The sequence below is a fragment of the Nomia melanderi genome, chromosome 10 (assembly GCF_051020985.1).
Source record: "Nomia melanderi isolate GNS246 chromosome 10, iyNomMela1, whole genome shotgun sequence".
NCBI lineage: Eukaryota > Metazoa > Arthropoda > Insecta > Hymenoptera > Halictidae > Nomia > Nomia melanderi.
The window spans coordinates 14,023,636-14,040,781 of NC_135008.1; the positions used below are offsets into that span (position 1 = coordinate 14,023,636).

Here is a 17,146-nt window from a genome sequence, read left to right on the forward strand (position 1 = left end):
ATTTATATGTTTCCCAATGTCTCGATTACTTCAGAATTCCGAAATTCATCTAAATTTCAAAATGTTAAGAACTATTACTTTAATATTATACTTTTCTAAATGAATACTTCGCTATTCTAAACCACTCGAACCGAGAATGCTTCGTTTTAAGCGTACTCTACAGAACTTCATCCTAATTAGAAATAAAGTAACTTACGGAAAATCTCGACCTACGGTTCATCGTAATTGTTTCGGGAAATTCGCGGATTCCAAAAACGACGAGTTCTCGCGATCACTCACGCACGCGTGATGATAAAAAAGCGGCGTCGTCCTCGGAATCGCCAGCTGCATGTCACGTGGGTTTTAGTGACTCGCGTTTCCCGTGAACTACCGTTTAGCGCTTGTGACGTTGCCGACGGATAGACGGAGACGCGGGCCGTGTCACGTTTCTTGGAAGTTTTCTGCCGCGATTTGTTGCGGGATGCCTTCACGATTTGTTATGGAAACCTCGTTACTCGTCCCGCGTGGAACTCGAAAGTGTAAACTGCTATGCTTCCGTGTGTGATGCAACGCGTAGCCTCGTGCGTTCCTTCGACTGGACGATTCTATCGTGGCGGAAAACGAATAACGGTCATTTCAAACATTGAAGTTACTATACTTGGACTCACCTATTTTACTCTGATTCGAGCAGAGATTACTTTGAATTTAAATTCGGATTTCATATTTGGCAATTAAAAATCGTATTGATCATGGAATTAATATTTTTGTGTCTGTACCTCTTCGTGGTTCTCTGATCTTACGATGAATTTGTTACTAAAAAGTCATTATATTTTAATATCGTTCAATATTTATCGTAATATTCTGATATTTCAATGAATAAGGGTAACATTTATATTCTGAAAGACGTCAGTCAGTTATGATTATGAGATTTCATAATGTAATATTGTGAGTAGAAAATCATTCAAATATTTCACATTTGTTGTCCCTGCAATTGATATAATAAATCAGAATATTTTCCAATTCCTATCAGTAACAAAACTCTTAAGAATCTAATCACAAAACAACTCCGAAGGCAAGAAACGAACAACGTTCAATTGAAAAAAAAGAAGAAGAAATTTTCATGCTAAAAATTCTACGCCGCAAGAAGTTAATCAACCTCCCCACTCGCTGGTCATACCGGAAAAATTAAGTTCCATTAAACCCAAGAAAGGAAGGTTAAAAGAAGCAGTAACCTTGATCAACCCCTACTTATAAACTTTCTCTTTCCATCAACGAAAAAGAGAAGAAGAAAAGGAAAAGAAAGCGATCATCATTCCGTGGCTCGAGAAATCCTTACCAATCAGCGAGAACCCATCGGTATCATGGACGCGAGAAATAAGTCAAAGGTTGCCGTCAAAGACGCGAGAGGGGGGACAAGGCGTCCTGAAGACGCCTCGGGAAAAAGAGGCGCGATGATAGTGAGAGGTGTTCGATCGCGCGCGACGGGTATGTCTTGCGTTACACGCGCCAGAGATCTTTTTACGTCGGGAGATCGAGAGATCGACGGCAATGTGTACTGCGCTTGTCCGTAGACGTGGCGATCGCGAGCGCGTGGACCGAAGGTTTCTACTACGGTGAAGGCGATCGAGGTCGTTCGAGCAAGGTTATACACCATTTTCTCTCCCGTTCGTTGGTCGCGAACATTCGTTTGTTCGTTCGTTCGTTCGTCCATCCATTCGTTTGCTCGAGATCTCGAATCGTCGCGAAACGCGAACGTTGGTCCTTGGCGAGCGGCATCGCGCACGCGGTTGATTTTTCGAAGGTTGAACCGCGGAGATCGGATGTCGAGGCTGTTGTACCTCACTGTCGGTTTTCGGTTTAAGCCTGCAATCGCGGAACACCTTGACGAGCTTTGATACGAGGGTTACATATCGGGAGATCCTTTGCGTCTTTTCGTTTTGTGCCTCTTTGAAGTTTTTGTTGGTTCCCGACAGTCGGTGCATCGTAATTTTAATGGAATCTGGAGATCGATGGATGTATTGGCAGGTTTCCTTTTGATGTTAACTCTAGCGGTGAGATCGAATGGATGGTCTGCTTTTTACTGTTTCTTATTGATTTGTGATGCTCTTCGGTTGTGCTCTTCTTGGATTTTGGTATTGTGTTTTAGAGATTATAGGATGGTTCGCTAATGACTCTAATGATACTGATACTTTGGAGATTCTGGTACGAAGTAATTCTTTCCGTCCTTATCTTCCATTATTTATAATTATTCTTCGAATAAAGCCTACCTGTAATATTCTTTTCTAATGAACCTTGTATTGGTATTAACGATTAAGAAAGTTGCACCGAATGTCTTGTTAAGTACATGAAACATCAGAAAAATATTCTATACAATTCTCTTTTTGCATCAGAAACCTTTCTCTTCGATTGTTCGTACTTCTTCTTTCTCTATCCTGAAAACCGCAATGCTTTCCATTAGCGGGGCCTCCATTGGCGCCAACAGTTCGGTAATTCCGCTCGAAGTTGCACTCGTCACGTTCAGAAAGCATCCCGCAAGCGTAACCCCCACAGCGCTGCCACGTAATCGCCCTTTGATCTCGACTTTCATCATCCACAGACTCCTTTTCGCGGCGGACTGGCGGCGTATTTTCGATCCGGCCAGCTGTTTCAAAAAGTCGTGGACATGGTTACAGCGTTAGACCCAGGAATTATTTATGCAGAGCCGAAAAAGTGGCCTTGCCTCGGCGTCGCCATATAACTATACAGTAAAATTTGTACGCTTCGCCCGGCTTGTCACTTCCCGAGGCGAACGTCGCCGCGTCGCCTTAAATTACGGTCTCGAAATCTTTTTTTGATCATGGAGGGAAAAAGGTGATTGACCTCACCCGTTTTTCGGGCGTGGTCGATCGAACCGTTTAGGCAAAGTTGCTGTGACATGTTTAAGACACCGATATAGTCTCCGCGACCTTATGCGCCCGGCTTGAATTTTGAAAGCGATCCGGTTTTATTTTGCTTTCGAATACATTAGCTTTTAAATTGAAAAGTATTTGAATAGAAAATTAGAAAACAATGAGTTAACCAACTTTGGAATTTTGGTGATATAACCGTTTCTCAATCGTCTTGTATAAAAAGCTTTCGATCATCAGAAGTAGTTATCACAATCTTATTTGTCACACGGTTTTCTAAAGTTTCCCAATCATTAGATCCCGAATATTTATAACCCCTCTTTCCCTACACAGAAACACCACAACGCAGAAAACAAATTTCTATTTTACCTTAATTTCCTATCTGTCAACCGCAGAACCGTAAAATCGAGGCTGAATCTTTTAAAATGACTTTTGCCGGTTCTCACGTGAGTTACCGCGCCCGCATGGGTGTCCAAGATAATAAAATCACGCGATTAATCAGGGCAGAGAAGTTCGCGGTCCTCGAGCATGACCTAAATACATTAATCCGAGGAATTCGTCGAGCAACGAGTTCCTGGAACGTAGAAAAAAAATTACGAGTATCCGCAATCGAACGCAATTATACGGTTCAGCGGGGCTCGTTTCGATTCCAGCGGGTATCACCTGTTGCGGCGGAGTGAAAGGAGAGCGTCCTCCCTTGGTACAGGGTGAAAAGAAGTAGCTTGCCCGGTAGGGCCACGGTTTATTAAGGCTTCGTTCGCATAACCGATTCTGTTTAGTCGCGTTTACCGCGACCGCGTTCCAACCTGACCATTGACTGGCTTCCGCGCTCTTCCACGTCGCCGGATCGAGGTGCGCGGATCGATGTTCAGCCGCGTTGACCTTTTCCCGCTGATCGAAGGATGTAGCAGCCTTAGGGCCGATTCTTCTCGCGTCCAGCGGCTGGAAAATTGTTTTCTAAGGACGCCTTCCCAGAAGCCGGTGGCTGACTCGATTAATCCTTGGAAAAGAGTCCTCGGCCGTTCTAGAAAGTGGTTGCGTTCTTCCCCAGCGCTGAATATAGCTGGATCAAACAGGCAATTCACCGGAAGGACTTTGCGCGTCGCGTGGCCACTCAGCTGTTCACCATTTATCTTTCTTTTCTCGAAGGGGAGAAATCGGTCGGGTTTGGTCGAGTGTTATCGGGGGAGGTTTGATTTACTGTCTTGGTGACTTTTTAATATTTGAAGGTTGGTACCGCTCGGATATTGCACTGTCGTTCCTTTTGTCTTACAGTGCGAGAGAAATTGGAGACTCGTCGAGCGTTCCAAGTTGGACAAAGAACGTTGTGCGTGCACATTGTGGTTGAACGTTTCCTGGTGGTCTTTGCGCTTCGTTTCGATCGTTAGCATTTCACTTTGTCGTATACCCGTTCTTCCTGTTTTTTCTTTTGTCCACTTAGCTTTAATTGTCTTGCTTCTTCGATCGGTTTTATCGAAGTGCTTATTAATTTAATAATACATTCGAGTCTGTTATTCTACATGGTTCTCTAAGGGCGCCCTAAAGCGAAGACTTCCATTGTACGTGAATGTAATAATCCAATTTCATTGCATCCCAAAATTGTAAGAATGAAAGTAAATGGGTAAATGAAGATACTGTGCAGAAAACGGTAGAAACATTCACTGAAAAATGATGACAGCATATTAGAGTGGTCACCGAATCCAGACAAAAGCAGTTACTCGTTGAAACTATTTCGTTGAAGTCTACCTGAAAGTCACCTGCGAAGAATCCGATTTAAGGACCAATAAGCTGGCGCAAAGAGGGGTGGTTACACGCCCGAAGAAGTTTCTGTTCGGCCGGATTCGGGGCGCTCTCGCGGCTTTTCAGGAAGCTGAACACTCGCCACTTTTGTATCCGAGTGTGTTTTCTGTGACGGTCGAAGAAAAGAGAGGAGATTCCGGCTAAAGCTGGTTGCTGGCGGCGGCCGCGCGCATGTACACACCCGCTGAGCTTAATCCGTTGTCACCGCGGGCCAACAGGAGCCTCCGCAGATTAACGGCTTCTATATTTTCTCGATCCGCGATAAACGACACCCGAGCCGACTCTTTTCCACCTCCGGCCACCTTCTCTCGATTCCTCCCTCTGCCTTCTCCCTCCGCCCCTTTTCATGCAGGGCCATTCCCTCTTTCTACACGGTGGTTTATCGCGTCGCTATTCTCGGCGAACGGTCCTCGTCTTTGGAAATCCCGTCGCCTCCGTTTTTTTTTACTATTTCCACTCGACCCTGCCGAGATCTCCTCGACCGTCTTAGATTCGCCTGAACACGCGTGGATCATCGATCTCAACAGTGTTACGGCGTAATCTTTGCACCAGCTTTCTCTTGTTTGGAAAGAAGCTGTTCTTTTTTTACCGTAGTTTAATTTCTATCGGTGTTTAGTTGAGCTCGACCGACATATTTCGTTGTGTTCCCTTGTTAAAAGTCGTGCAGAACTCGTTGGCATCTTTGTACTTGATCACTGTTGTTAGAATGAATATTCTTCCTTTGTTTCGGGAAGCAGTTTCATTTTGACTGGCGTTTTGTTAAATGTGATAGATTATATTTATCTCGTTTCCGTCTTCATAAAAGTGTATTAATTAATATAACGGGGTCTCCAACATTCAAATTCCTTTTCCTACGCCATAAACATTCAAATATAGTTTACCGTTTAGAGAAAGAATTTAGAAGTCCCGATTCACTTCACTCGCATAAATCTTTGCCTTGCAGTTTCATGATTCCGATACGTGGTTCAAGCCACATGCGTCGATTCTGTTTCGTGAAATCGTTCACGGACCCGAAATTTACGTAAGCTCGAGAAATTCGTAGGAACTTGGCGACATAGAAAGTATCCGGACTGAACCGAAAACGTGGAAAGTGGAAACCAGGGATCTTAACACCGATATTTTATCCATGTTTCGGAATTGCACGAGTGAGCGGTCGCGTAAACTTTCACGCGCACGTGCGACCGATGCTCGCACGTGCAGGAAAAAGCCAAATTACCGCCTCAAAGAATCTACTTATCGCCGGTTTCCACCGGTGGCTCGTAAAAAGCGGCGTCGCGGACGTGTTCAGTGAACCAGTCGAAATTGGATATTACTTTGCGATCACGAGAGGAGACACGGCATTTTTCTTCGATCTAGAATATCCCAACCGCATTGGGTACACGTTGAGGAGTCGTTAAATAAACCCATTTCTTTACGCCAACGCAGTAATAAAAGTCGAGTTTTGAGAAATGAGCTTTCGAAATTCGTACAGAAAATAGGAAATTAGTCTCTTCAACACTAAAACTATCGAGTAGTTAAATTGATTTTCTGATATTCCTCTATAGAAACTTCAAGAGGGTATCTATTGGGTCTTTAATCGATTTATAATTCAGTTCACGTGTTGCTAAATCGATTTCTTTAGTAATTTCTCAGAGAAACATCTGTTGCTTTTTAATAATTGCAAAATGAAGAAATCAGGAATATTGAGGTCATTTTGATCCGTTTGGTAGTTTCAGCGTTAAGTGTTCGGTAGCGCTAGTATTAACAAAGCAGCTTGCCAGGGAACAAAGGAAAATGGCGTTCCGCGTGCCGCGTCCGCGCCGAACCACACGCTTTTTCGTTTTTCTCCTGTCCCTCTCCCATGAGCCGAGAACTCTCTCTTCTTTTTATTTTTATTAAACGTTCTCTGACTCGGCAGCGTGGCAATTATACCGATATAATTCGCTGATTTAGTAGACGTCCTTGTCGCCGCTGACGTATCCATGGAGAACCGACCCGTCTCGCCTGATATCTATGCTGCCAGTCTTCCACCTGACGCGTTTGGAACGCATGCGCGCTCGCTAACCAGCGATTTCATGTGTAACAATAACTTTCAATATGCGATCGCCGTTTGCGTATCGCCATTTTTTTATATTTGTTCCCGTTTTCTTCTTCCGTTTTCTTCGGTGAGCGCCATCTTTGCGCTCCTCTCACTCTCTCTCTTTCTCTGTCTCTCTCTCTCTCCTTCTTTTGTCTTTGTTTTGCCGGATCGCGCTCTCCACTAACTCACTGTTCACTTTTCGATAGTATTTTCGAATTTGCTAATATTCTTTGACATTGGTTAACGTAGTCCATTGATTAATAGTCTTTAACAAATCTTACTAGATTGAACACTTAGTTTCCTTTCTTTTATCTTTTATTTCTTCCTTACTTTTGTTTCATCTTATTTGATAGTTCGTATACTTCTTTATATTGTTGCTATAAAAACGATAATTAAATTAAAACAATGTGTATAGTATATATAGATATTAGAAATTAACAGATCGAAATAGAGGAATAAATTACAACATCGATATCGATAGATTAGTCAGAGTCATCAATAAATGACTAAAAATTAGTATTTGGGGTATCTAAAATTTATCGAATTGGTCGGCAAGCTCCTTAAGTGAGTTTGGTTTGAAAGAAATGTATGTTTATTAGAAAGAATATAATAATGTAGAATTGTAACTATTACGACCATTAATTGTTTTGAAAAGTGGATTCTCCAGCCATTTTTAAAAGGAAGTGCTCGAATCTAGTGTTATTGTGTCATTGGATTCTCTTTTTCACGCGGGCGGCCCTTCCCGAAGTTATAATTACTGCTCGCGTAAAGTAAGTACGTGTATATAACCGGTACCGACGGCCTTTTACATGTTCACAATTTAGCATACGCAGAAACCGCGCGCACGCTCGCCTTCACATTGTTGCCTTTCACTCGGTCTCCGGCTGTCCGCTAGTTATGTATATTTTATCCGGGAACGCCGCGTTATCGGCAACTTGAGGACATACGACAAGTTTTGGGCTGTTCGAGATCCCATTATTTATCAGGAAAATAAAGTATCGGGAAATCGTAATTGGGACATTCGAGATTGACCCTTACTGCGACGATTTTCCGAGAACATTCGATATAACTATTAGGATAATGAATAACATTTAAGTATAATGGAAAAGAAAATATCATTATTGAATATTGCATTCTTATTGACATTTATAATTTGAGTGATTGGTTGTTACATGATGTAACAGAAGACAGATTTTTAGATAGATTAGTTGAACATATGAGTTAATCACTTGTAAAAGTAATTAACTGCATGAAATGAACAATTGAAGAATTAAGAAACTTTCAAAAAGTGGAGTTGGTCATTTTGTAGATTTAATAAAATCTGTAATTTTTCAGAAGTGATATTTGTTTCGTTAAACAGACACATTGAGCTCCCATCCGGTCGCATTGGAACCTTATCTTATTCTATAATTAAAATTCTTATCACTGTTCGATGAAGAGAGTATCTTTTTACAGTTTATTTCTTCTTCCAAACATTTTATTCACACTTTCCTCAGTTTAATGAATTGCACTGTTGACAATCTACTTCGCGAAGTTTTTAGCGTTAAGTGATTGAATGTATATTAAGTTATTTGAATAATTGTATTGTTGATAATTCATAATTATGTACAAGTAATATGTAGCGAAGTATGTATACGAATTAGCAGAATGTTAATTATCGTTCGAGATCCGGTGGACCTATTAACTGAGTCTGCTTGGAGTAAATAGAAAGTGTAGAAGAACTTAGTGGCTTTTAAACGAGTTATCAAACCTCAAGGCCTAAAGCCACTTAAATTCCAGCTGTCGGAAATTTATCGCATACGCGACGCTTGCTGATAACGTTCAACAGAATACTTCGATGTGCTAGCTTGCTTTGTCAGTAAAATCCATATTCTCTCATGACTTTATCGACAAATATTCTAAATTTTTCTATGTATCTTCTAGTTCGAAAGAATCAATACTTTTTTATGGAAATGTACGTCGAAATCTAAACCTTTATGCAATTCTTTGTTATATTAAAAATTATTCAGAAATCATGGGCGTTGCTCAGAAGTGGTTGCCCAGAAGAATTTACTACCACGTGCAGTTAAAGAATTTTATTTCTGAACAAAGTTATATTTTATCATGGATAGTTAAAAATGCAATTACACAATTGGTGTTATCACTAATGCACTCACTATATAGACGTTTGCGACGTTTTTAAAGCCGTTCATCGATAACGAATAATGAAAGATAGATAATTTTTTATACGTGTATTAAATTCTACAAAAATAACTTTGAAGAAAATGTGATAAACTTGTATTTCCGTTTGTGCACTGTTCAAAAAAGGTTTAAATACTTGTGTGTATTTCAATTCAACTGTAGACATACGAGAAAAATCTTGTAAAACTCGTTTCCTCTTATTTCTCTTCCATATAATACTTAATCCAGGTTTTGTGGCTACATTGTCCTTCCAAATATTTTTAATTTATTAATATATATTAATATAACATATTAATATTTTGTATCAGTGACTTTAAATGTATTTTTCCTTTTCAATATATGAATACATAATTCCTTCGACAAGCACATTCACGATCAATCATTTTTTCCAAGGGCAGCATTATTCAAACACTGTTCGACTCTTCATCTCAGAGATCCTCGAGACGATCGCTCACTCTTTGTTAGTTCTCGAGGACCAATCAGTTCCATCGATCCGATCACACAGATTCGATTAATGGTCAGTCCAAGAAATTCATCGAATTCATTACGTCACTATGCATCGTGGACACTGGAACTCACGTGGGAAAAGTTTGCGTTAAAGTCACGGTATTAAAAGGAGTTAAAACAACACTACATATTCATCACACTCGGAAATGAATTTTCACGATTTAGTGAGTAAATCCAACTTCATCAAAATCTATAAGATTCGACGAGGTTCAGAAAGCAATAGCAATAACGAAGTGTAACGTGTTATCTTCAGCTTTATCAAACACATTACGTTCGTTATCCCAGATTTCCGTTTCAACTTGACAGATAAGGTGTTAAAAGGAGGTAAAATTGGGATCGTCGAGTCAATCAAAGGGTGATACGCCATTCTCACCAGGCTCAGAATTGAATTTCCACGATAGTTTACTAAATGAACAAAATTTTATTGGACGAAGTTAAAAAAGTCTATAATAAAGTGTAACGTTTCATTTTCTGCTCCATCAAATACAAGATCATTTCGATTTCGTGAATGCCGTTAGTTCCAATTCGACAGTAGAGCTGTTGAAAACAGCTAAACCGGAGATCGCAGGTGTATCGTTCGCTGAGGCAGTCGGAAGACCCGCGTTTCATTGCTTTCCGCGAGGATCGCTTCCTCGCGTGCACGCGAGCGAGCACCAAGACAGGAGCGTTTCTTTCGCTCGAGGCGAGTTATATTCCATCAGACGGCCTGGCCGCCATCAGCATGAAACATCGCTGCCGTAACAGTTACTTTTACGCGTGACCCACTTACCATTCTAGCAGTCGAATCTAAGCACCACAATGAGAAGTGGGTCGACCTGAAATAATTGACGGATCAGCACCGCGAGAACCCGTCCCGAGGGAAGCCCTCCCTTCGCCGGCCATCTTGGATGGAACCGACGCGCTCTTGGTGCCACGTTACGCGAATTGGACTCTGACCTCTTGTTCCGAATCCTTCGCCGGCCCTCTGTGGTTTAGACCATTTTTTCTCTTTGTTTCTGTGGGTACCTTTCTCTTCACGAATTTCATTCACCTTCACTGCTGTTGAATTGAAATTGACACGTTGCCTTATCGTAGACTGATCCAAATATAAATATCCCTCAGTTCTTTTCACTCCAAGCGAATTCATGTTTTATTCATTATTTGTATTATAACACATTGACCAAACTAGCACCTATAAAGATTTGAAGTCACCGATACAATGTATCCAGGGAAACGGGATTCGAAAAATAGGGAAGTATTGTATTGTTGTATACCGGCTGAAAATATCGACGAGTTGAAATATACTAATGTATAAATGTATTTCGATGCTGAAGTCGCACGGGTAAATACAATATATTATTATTAACGAAGACGGCGCAGGTATATAAAAGGTTTGCTGAGTAGCGAGTTTAGAATTCGAATGCTCTTCCTGCTTGCAATTTGGTTACTTATATACTAAAATATGGAAGGGAAAGAGCGAGAATGATCAAGCCTTAGGGATAACCCGTCGTGACTCGGTTCGGAGGTGGCTCTGCTGAAGATGTTCGAAAACATTGAACTATTAACCAGTTAACTGCGTTTGATAAGTATACATGTCATCTTAAAACTCTAAATGAGTGCTAACTTTTTCAGCGATGAACTATTTACTTTTCCAGACAAACATGTAATTCTTCTTCGTTTCGCTTTAGTTTATCGTTAGAATATATTATAAGTGCATTTGGCTTGCATTTTACGAGTATACACTCCATTATTTGATTTTATTGCGCACACAAGAGATTTTTCAAACTAAATTCCACGCTTAAAGGATTAAGGCATTCGCAATAATTAATTCCGAATAGATTGAAACAAGCTTTATAATTCCCACCAATCGCTGCTTCATTATTATTCCTCGTCGCGTATGCGGAGAACCACAATATTTGCATGCGCGTTTCAAATAATAAAGGTACACGCGAGAACGCGTTTCCTCTTCATTAATATCGCCCATCTATTAAACGTGAGGGCTGAGAGAGGGGAGATTTCCGGTGAAAAAGCGTTCGATTCCCCTTTCATCGGCGCCCTTTCACCCTGCTCGAGGGTTGCAGGACATCGTATAACAGGATTCGGGTCGAAAACTGCCCTATCCCAGGACCGTTCCGGTTGGTTTTATGGACCCGCGTGGAAACGCGCCGTAACGAACTGTGCCCCGCCACTGACAGGATCCACAACCGGCGAATGCGGGACGCGTCCGTACTATAGGTATATCTTTTATCGTCGCGGCCTTGCGCACATGTAGGCGATATGCGGGTGTTGCGCTCCTCGCCATTAATTTTCCCTGCGGTTTTCGTTCGACGTTCATTCACGCGGCGTTACGGCCACGACGTGCCCGATAATACGCATGCGTCCTGTACGTGTTACTCCGGCACACCGGTTTTGAAAAATTGCCGTCGCTAGTTCCTCGTTATTTTACCCTCCGTTTTCACCCGGGAGAACAAGGACAACTCGGTAGCCACTTTTAACAGCTTGCTGACCGGTAATTTTAGCCGAAAATTATTCCCTTAACACTAGATTTGCAGACATTTATTGTACAATTAGAAATTTACAAGTAGACAATTAGGATATATATTTATGTTGAAATGATCGACACAATGTAATCTAATAGGTATGATCTAAAATGCTTTTGTAAAGATTTATATTACCTTCAGATAAAAATCAGTAAAATGAAATCTAACTTAATTCGTGAACTGTTGGGGTCGTAGAAATACGAGTTAATTCGTGACCGGTCAGCAATACATGTATATATATATATATCGATTGTTTTAGGATCATCGTTTTATGAGGTTTTTTGTGGTACTTATTGAGTTATTGTTGTTTTATTATTGGTGTACTGTTTCGTGAACATTTTTCTTTGTTATATTGTCATTCATATTTTAAATAACACATTAACTGCCATGATGATCACCGATGACACATCGAATAAAAATATTTAGTAAGGATTGTGATGTCAAATGATCAGCAACTTTCTCTGTTTATGTTTGCTACGAAAGAATAAATAGCATATGAAACTCTCAAAGTTTTCGTGGCAGTCAACGTGTTAATCTGTTATGCACTGAATATAGATATTGCAAATAGAATTTAGTATAGTTTGAAGAAATTAAAGTTACAAAATATATTTGTTCTTTTTTACATTTATTACATCTGACATGAACGCACGAATATTCTCAATGTTGTGATACAATTTCAAGCAAGTACAACATCCACGTAACGTTGTTATAAATTTTATTATATACTATAGTTTCATCTAAATTTCAATTCTCCCGTTGAAAAGTTATAGATTTCTTTAAGTATAAAATAAAAAAAACGTAATCACGGGTTCGCTGCATTTTGATCCCTGTTCGGTTAACGCCATTCAGTTCGAGAGCCGATCTATTTGTGGCAAGCAATGACTTACATCTGCTCCAACGTGTATACACTAAGATTACTGTCACAAATAACACCGCGACGATACGGATAGACCATTTGCTTTCTCCGCGTGTTCCAAATTCTTGCTTTCGCCTCTGATTTAGACTCGAAAAGGAACAGGTTGCCACCGGTGGAAAGGAAGCAAGCTGTGATACCTGTTTTGCAACGGGTTATAAGCTCCTCGGAAGATACTGAAATATGCATAGATCGCGAATCTCAGTTGCATAATCGACGAGTTTTTGTTGGGACATAGTTGAGCGTATCAGCTGGAATAATGTTGAAAGAAAATCCTACGTTTCATCGTATAATTGCGAACACGAAAATTCCATGCAACAATAAGTTTTATAACCCCAATAGTTTTATCTCCACTTTCAAATTCCTGTGTCACATAAATTCAAATTAAAAAGTCTAATCAACGCGATTCATATTAAGTTAAATATTCTGGTTTCCGGTGGTGCTTGAAGAATAAAAAATTCAGTATGCACTCGGCCTGATACGTTTCCTTATAGGATCATTACGTGATGGATATGTAAATTCATTTTTACACATTCAAAAAGAAGTATTGTTTTATTTTTTAATTGGAATCATTATGCACAGCTTGCGTAACCTGCAACTGTTTGTCTAAATGATAAATCTTCTCTGTAAAATGATTGGAACGATCTTGTTGGTTTCAAAGAAAACCGCAAATAAATGCAATAATGTGTGTCTATTTAATGTCCCATTTGACACTGATGCATTTCAACGATTGCACCGTTTTTTATTATCCGTTTTCCACTGGCTGCGATCCATTTCAGGCGAACTGTCTACAGACGTTGCCCCATTGACGCGACGACCAGGTAACCTTCCGTCCTCGACCGTTTTCGATCGTCCCATTCGCCCATCTTTCCTCGGCAGATAACCTGCGCCGTAAATTACCATTGGCGAGCGGCTCATCGGGTTTTATTGTTATGTTAAATTAATATAGAGGAGAGAAAAAAAGGTGGGCACCGGTCTCAATTGGTCAACGAGCGAATAAGATCCTGCTGGCGTATCGTGAGATGTCTGGCAGAACTGGTTCCGAAGACGTTCGTGTCCTCTCGTGCCGGTTCGTCCGGCTACATTGTTCGACAGTGATTCTTGTTGCAGGAACTAATTTTGAATTCCCCAACTAAAAATGTAACTAGGATCGTTCGGAGTTTGTCTGGTGATGCATTTTCGATTACGAAAGGATATATTTTGTAAATCAGATTCTGGGTTGATGTATGATTTTCCTGAATTTTGTATATTTGTAAGATGTATGAAGGGATATGTACAATTACGTAGAAATTTTGATCGTATGGTGATCATTTCATGATATTAATTATGTAGATTAGCAACTTGTTATAAAATAAATTCTTACATTATTTTAATCACATTTCGTACTCTTTTTGCACGTGTTCGAAAATATACACGATATAAAACGTATTTGTATTATTACTGTTTTGGCCCCTAAAAAATGTGGAATTATAGTTTGCCATAAACTTCGGGCTGATCTTCTATGCTTAACGTTAAGTCCATGATATTTCTTGCTACATTCTATTCTAAGAACCAGGCCATCAATTCTAACAGACACTTTGAGACAGAGAAAAGCATAAATTAAACTCCCTCCTCCAATGGAAATCACTGTCGACCAGTGTATACAAAAAAGAAGTAGCTTCTATCTGTCGATGAACCCCGTATCTCGGAAACATGTTGATTTCCATAAAAATCGGAGAAGTAATACGACGAAAGCAATGACTCGGGAATTTACACAAATGACGTCGTTTATTTTACTCGCAAAGGAACGTATCGAAATAATGTTCATCGATTTTGATGACACTTCAGCAGAAAGTAGTTCTTACAAATATATTTCACGCGTATTCTTTTTTCATTGGTCATTACTCTTATTGAAGGGGCGAAAATTGGCGAGAAACATGTTTTTAGTCAAATGAATCAGAAACCGTTAGAGCTGGAAAAAATTAAAATCCAACCAATGAAATATATTTGCTACGTAAATCTTTCAAACACAACTCAAGTGCAATTATTTTTTGAAATTAAAAAGTTGGAATTTCTGTTTCTTCTTTTTTCTTAACATCCCACCAAGAAAATTACCAAAAAGCGTCACTTAAATAATAGAATTTCCTCCAGACATAGTTTCAAGAATTTCTTCTCGAGTACGTAATTAAATATGAAAGTGAGACAATCTAAATAAACTTTCATATACTTTATTTATGCATAATGAATTGAAATAAACCTTTGGACATATCTTTTATATAACTTTATACTTTTTCAATATTCTGTATTGCCCTACGTTTCAAAAATTAATACGGTTAATGAAATTGCTAGCACGAGTTAACTCGTTGCCGGTCAACAGTGTGTTAATCATCTAATTAAATCACGTGTTAGATGAGACGTACTCACACTTCTATTACAAATACATCGATTTAAAATCACATACCTTTGTGGACGAGCGTAAGTACATAGCTCCACGGGAACGATTACCGCGGTACCGTTGGGAATAAATAAAAGAGCGGAACCGTTGTTCGCAAGAGTCGGATGCTACGGTGTAAGCAAGTACATTTCGCGCGGATTCGGTAGACAGGGAAGATCACGGTAATCGCGCGTGTGTGGTCGTTAATAGCGAACCGAGAATGATACACTGCCCCGAATAATTAGAGGATTAGAAGCTCTTGAAGGAAGAAAGCAGAGTTTCGAAAGCCGTTCTGTGGCAACATTATACCGGGCTGCGGGGAACAATTAGGGGATCAGGTTTCTAGGTAATTATGGAGAGCGAACCACGTATCAGGGATGAAAAAATGGATGTACTGTAACAGTGCACCGAGACATTGATACAATAATATCTCTGGCTGGATAGCATGAATAATGGAGTGTGCTATGGCCCGACTCTACTGAATTATTGTGTGACAACATTACGCTAGCTGGTGATCTTCTAATTAACATGAACAAGTTGATAGTGGACTATGGAATGTCATTTGCGCATTCGAAAAAATAATTTTGTTCAATAGTGATTACTGGATTATAGATGTGTAATATATTCGTGACACATGGGATTCTTTGAAGGTTGATATAATGATATATGTAATATCGATTAGTTGGGGTTTTATTTGAATGATTGAAAGCTTGATGGAGTAGGAAAACCATTACGTAATTTCAGTTTTTTTTCGATTATTCTTTGAGAATTATAATTAGAGACAGTGTGATTTTATCATAACTACTAGTCAGCTTTTGTAGCTTAAATGTATAGTGTAATAACGACGTCTTCTACTTGAATAACGATTGTACATAAAATGTATAACAGTTTTCAGAGATACATAATGAAATGAGAAAATATAGTAGAACTAATTGTTATAACCAATTATAATAAAACTACATTCGTGAAATGTTTCTTTTATTGAGCTATATAATATGTGTGATGATTGTAACATCTTTAGGTTACAAAACACTGTTCCCTGTTAGTTTTATTGCTAATTGAATCTTTCTTATTGGGTAACGTGGTATTTTATAGCTCCATAAATTGTTGTTATAAAATGAACGATTTCGAAAATATTTACCTCTCAATCTAACCTCATTGGTGTCTATCTACTCTTTAAAAAATTCTCGTTTACGATCAGTTACTTTACCAATTAATGGACACGTAAAAATGCTTTAGTGAATAATTTATTAAATAAATTTATTCGAATTTACATACATCTCAGTGAAAGTCAAGATACAAGGAAAGAAAAACAGTGTTAATTGAAAATATTGTTTTGTTATCTAAATAACAAAAAAATAATAGAAAAAGTCGGATATCCAGTTCATTAACAATTCCAAGTAACATCGCCGAGATCGAAAACTGGGCGGAACTTTTTGAAAAATACGTCTCGATAAAAGTTCCACCATGTCACACACTATCAGCCTGTTATCGACTTCCGCTTGTCGTATTTTATAAGCTCCCCGTTCCAATCGATGTCCAGCACACATACAAAATATAATCCGATCATATAGATACTAAGATTGACGATCAAAACGCAATTGCTGATTCAATCGTAAATTATTTTCCACAATTAATGATTCAGCTCGCAACAATTACCACAATTACAAATTAATAACAATTAACGATCACGAAGAATAATGTGTAATCAAGCTAAAGATTAGGTTTTTATCACTAGTCATAATATCAGTAATGAATAATTAGTAGTAGTAGATTTCGAACCTTTATATAAATTCGAATTTTTAAGAATACACCTGTACAAATAGTCTGTTGTAATAAAATTCAATATTTTTTCAATGTGTAGCAGTAAAAGAATTTACGTAAGTAGGT

At 39.2% G+C, this 17,146-nt stretch overlaps 1 protein-coding gene across 2 annotated transcripts in view; it reads left to right on the plus strand.

Moving 5' to 3' along the window:
* The window catches only part of Su(Tpl) (Suppressor of Triplolethal), a 177,805-nt gene that overhangs the window by 62,706 nt on the left and 97,953 nt on the right, over positions 1-17,146 (plus strand). The window lies entirely within an intron of this gene.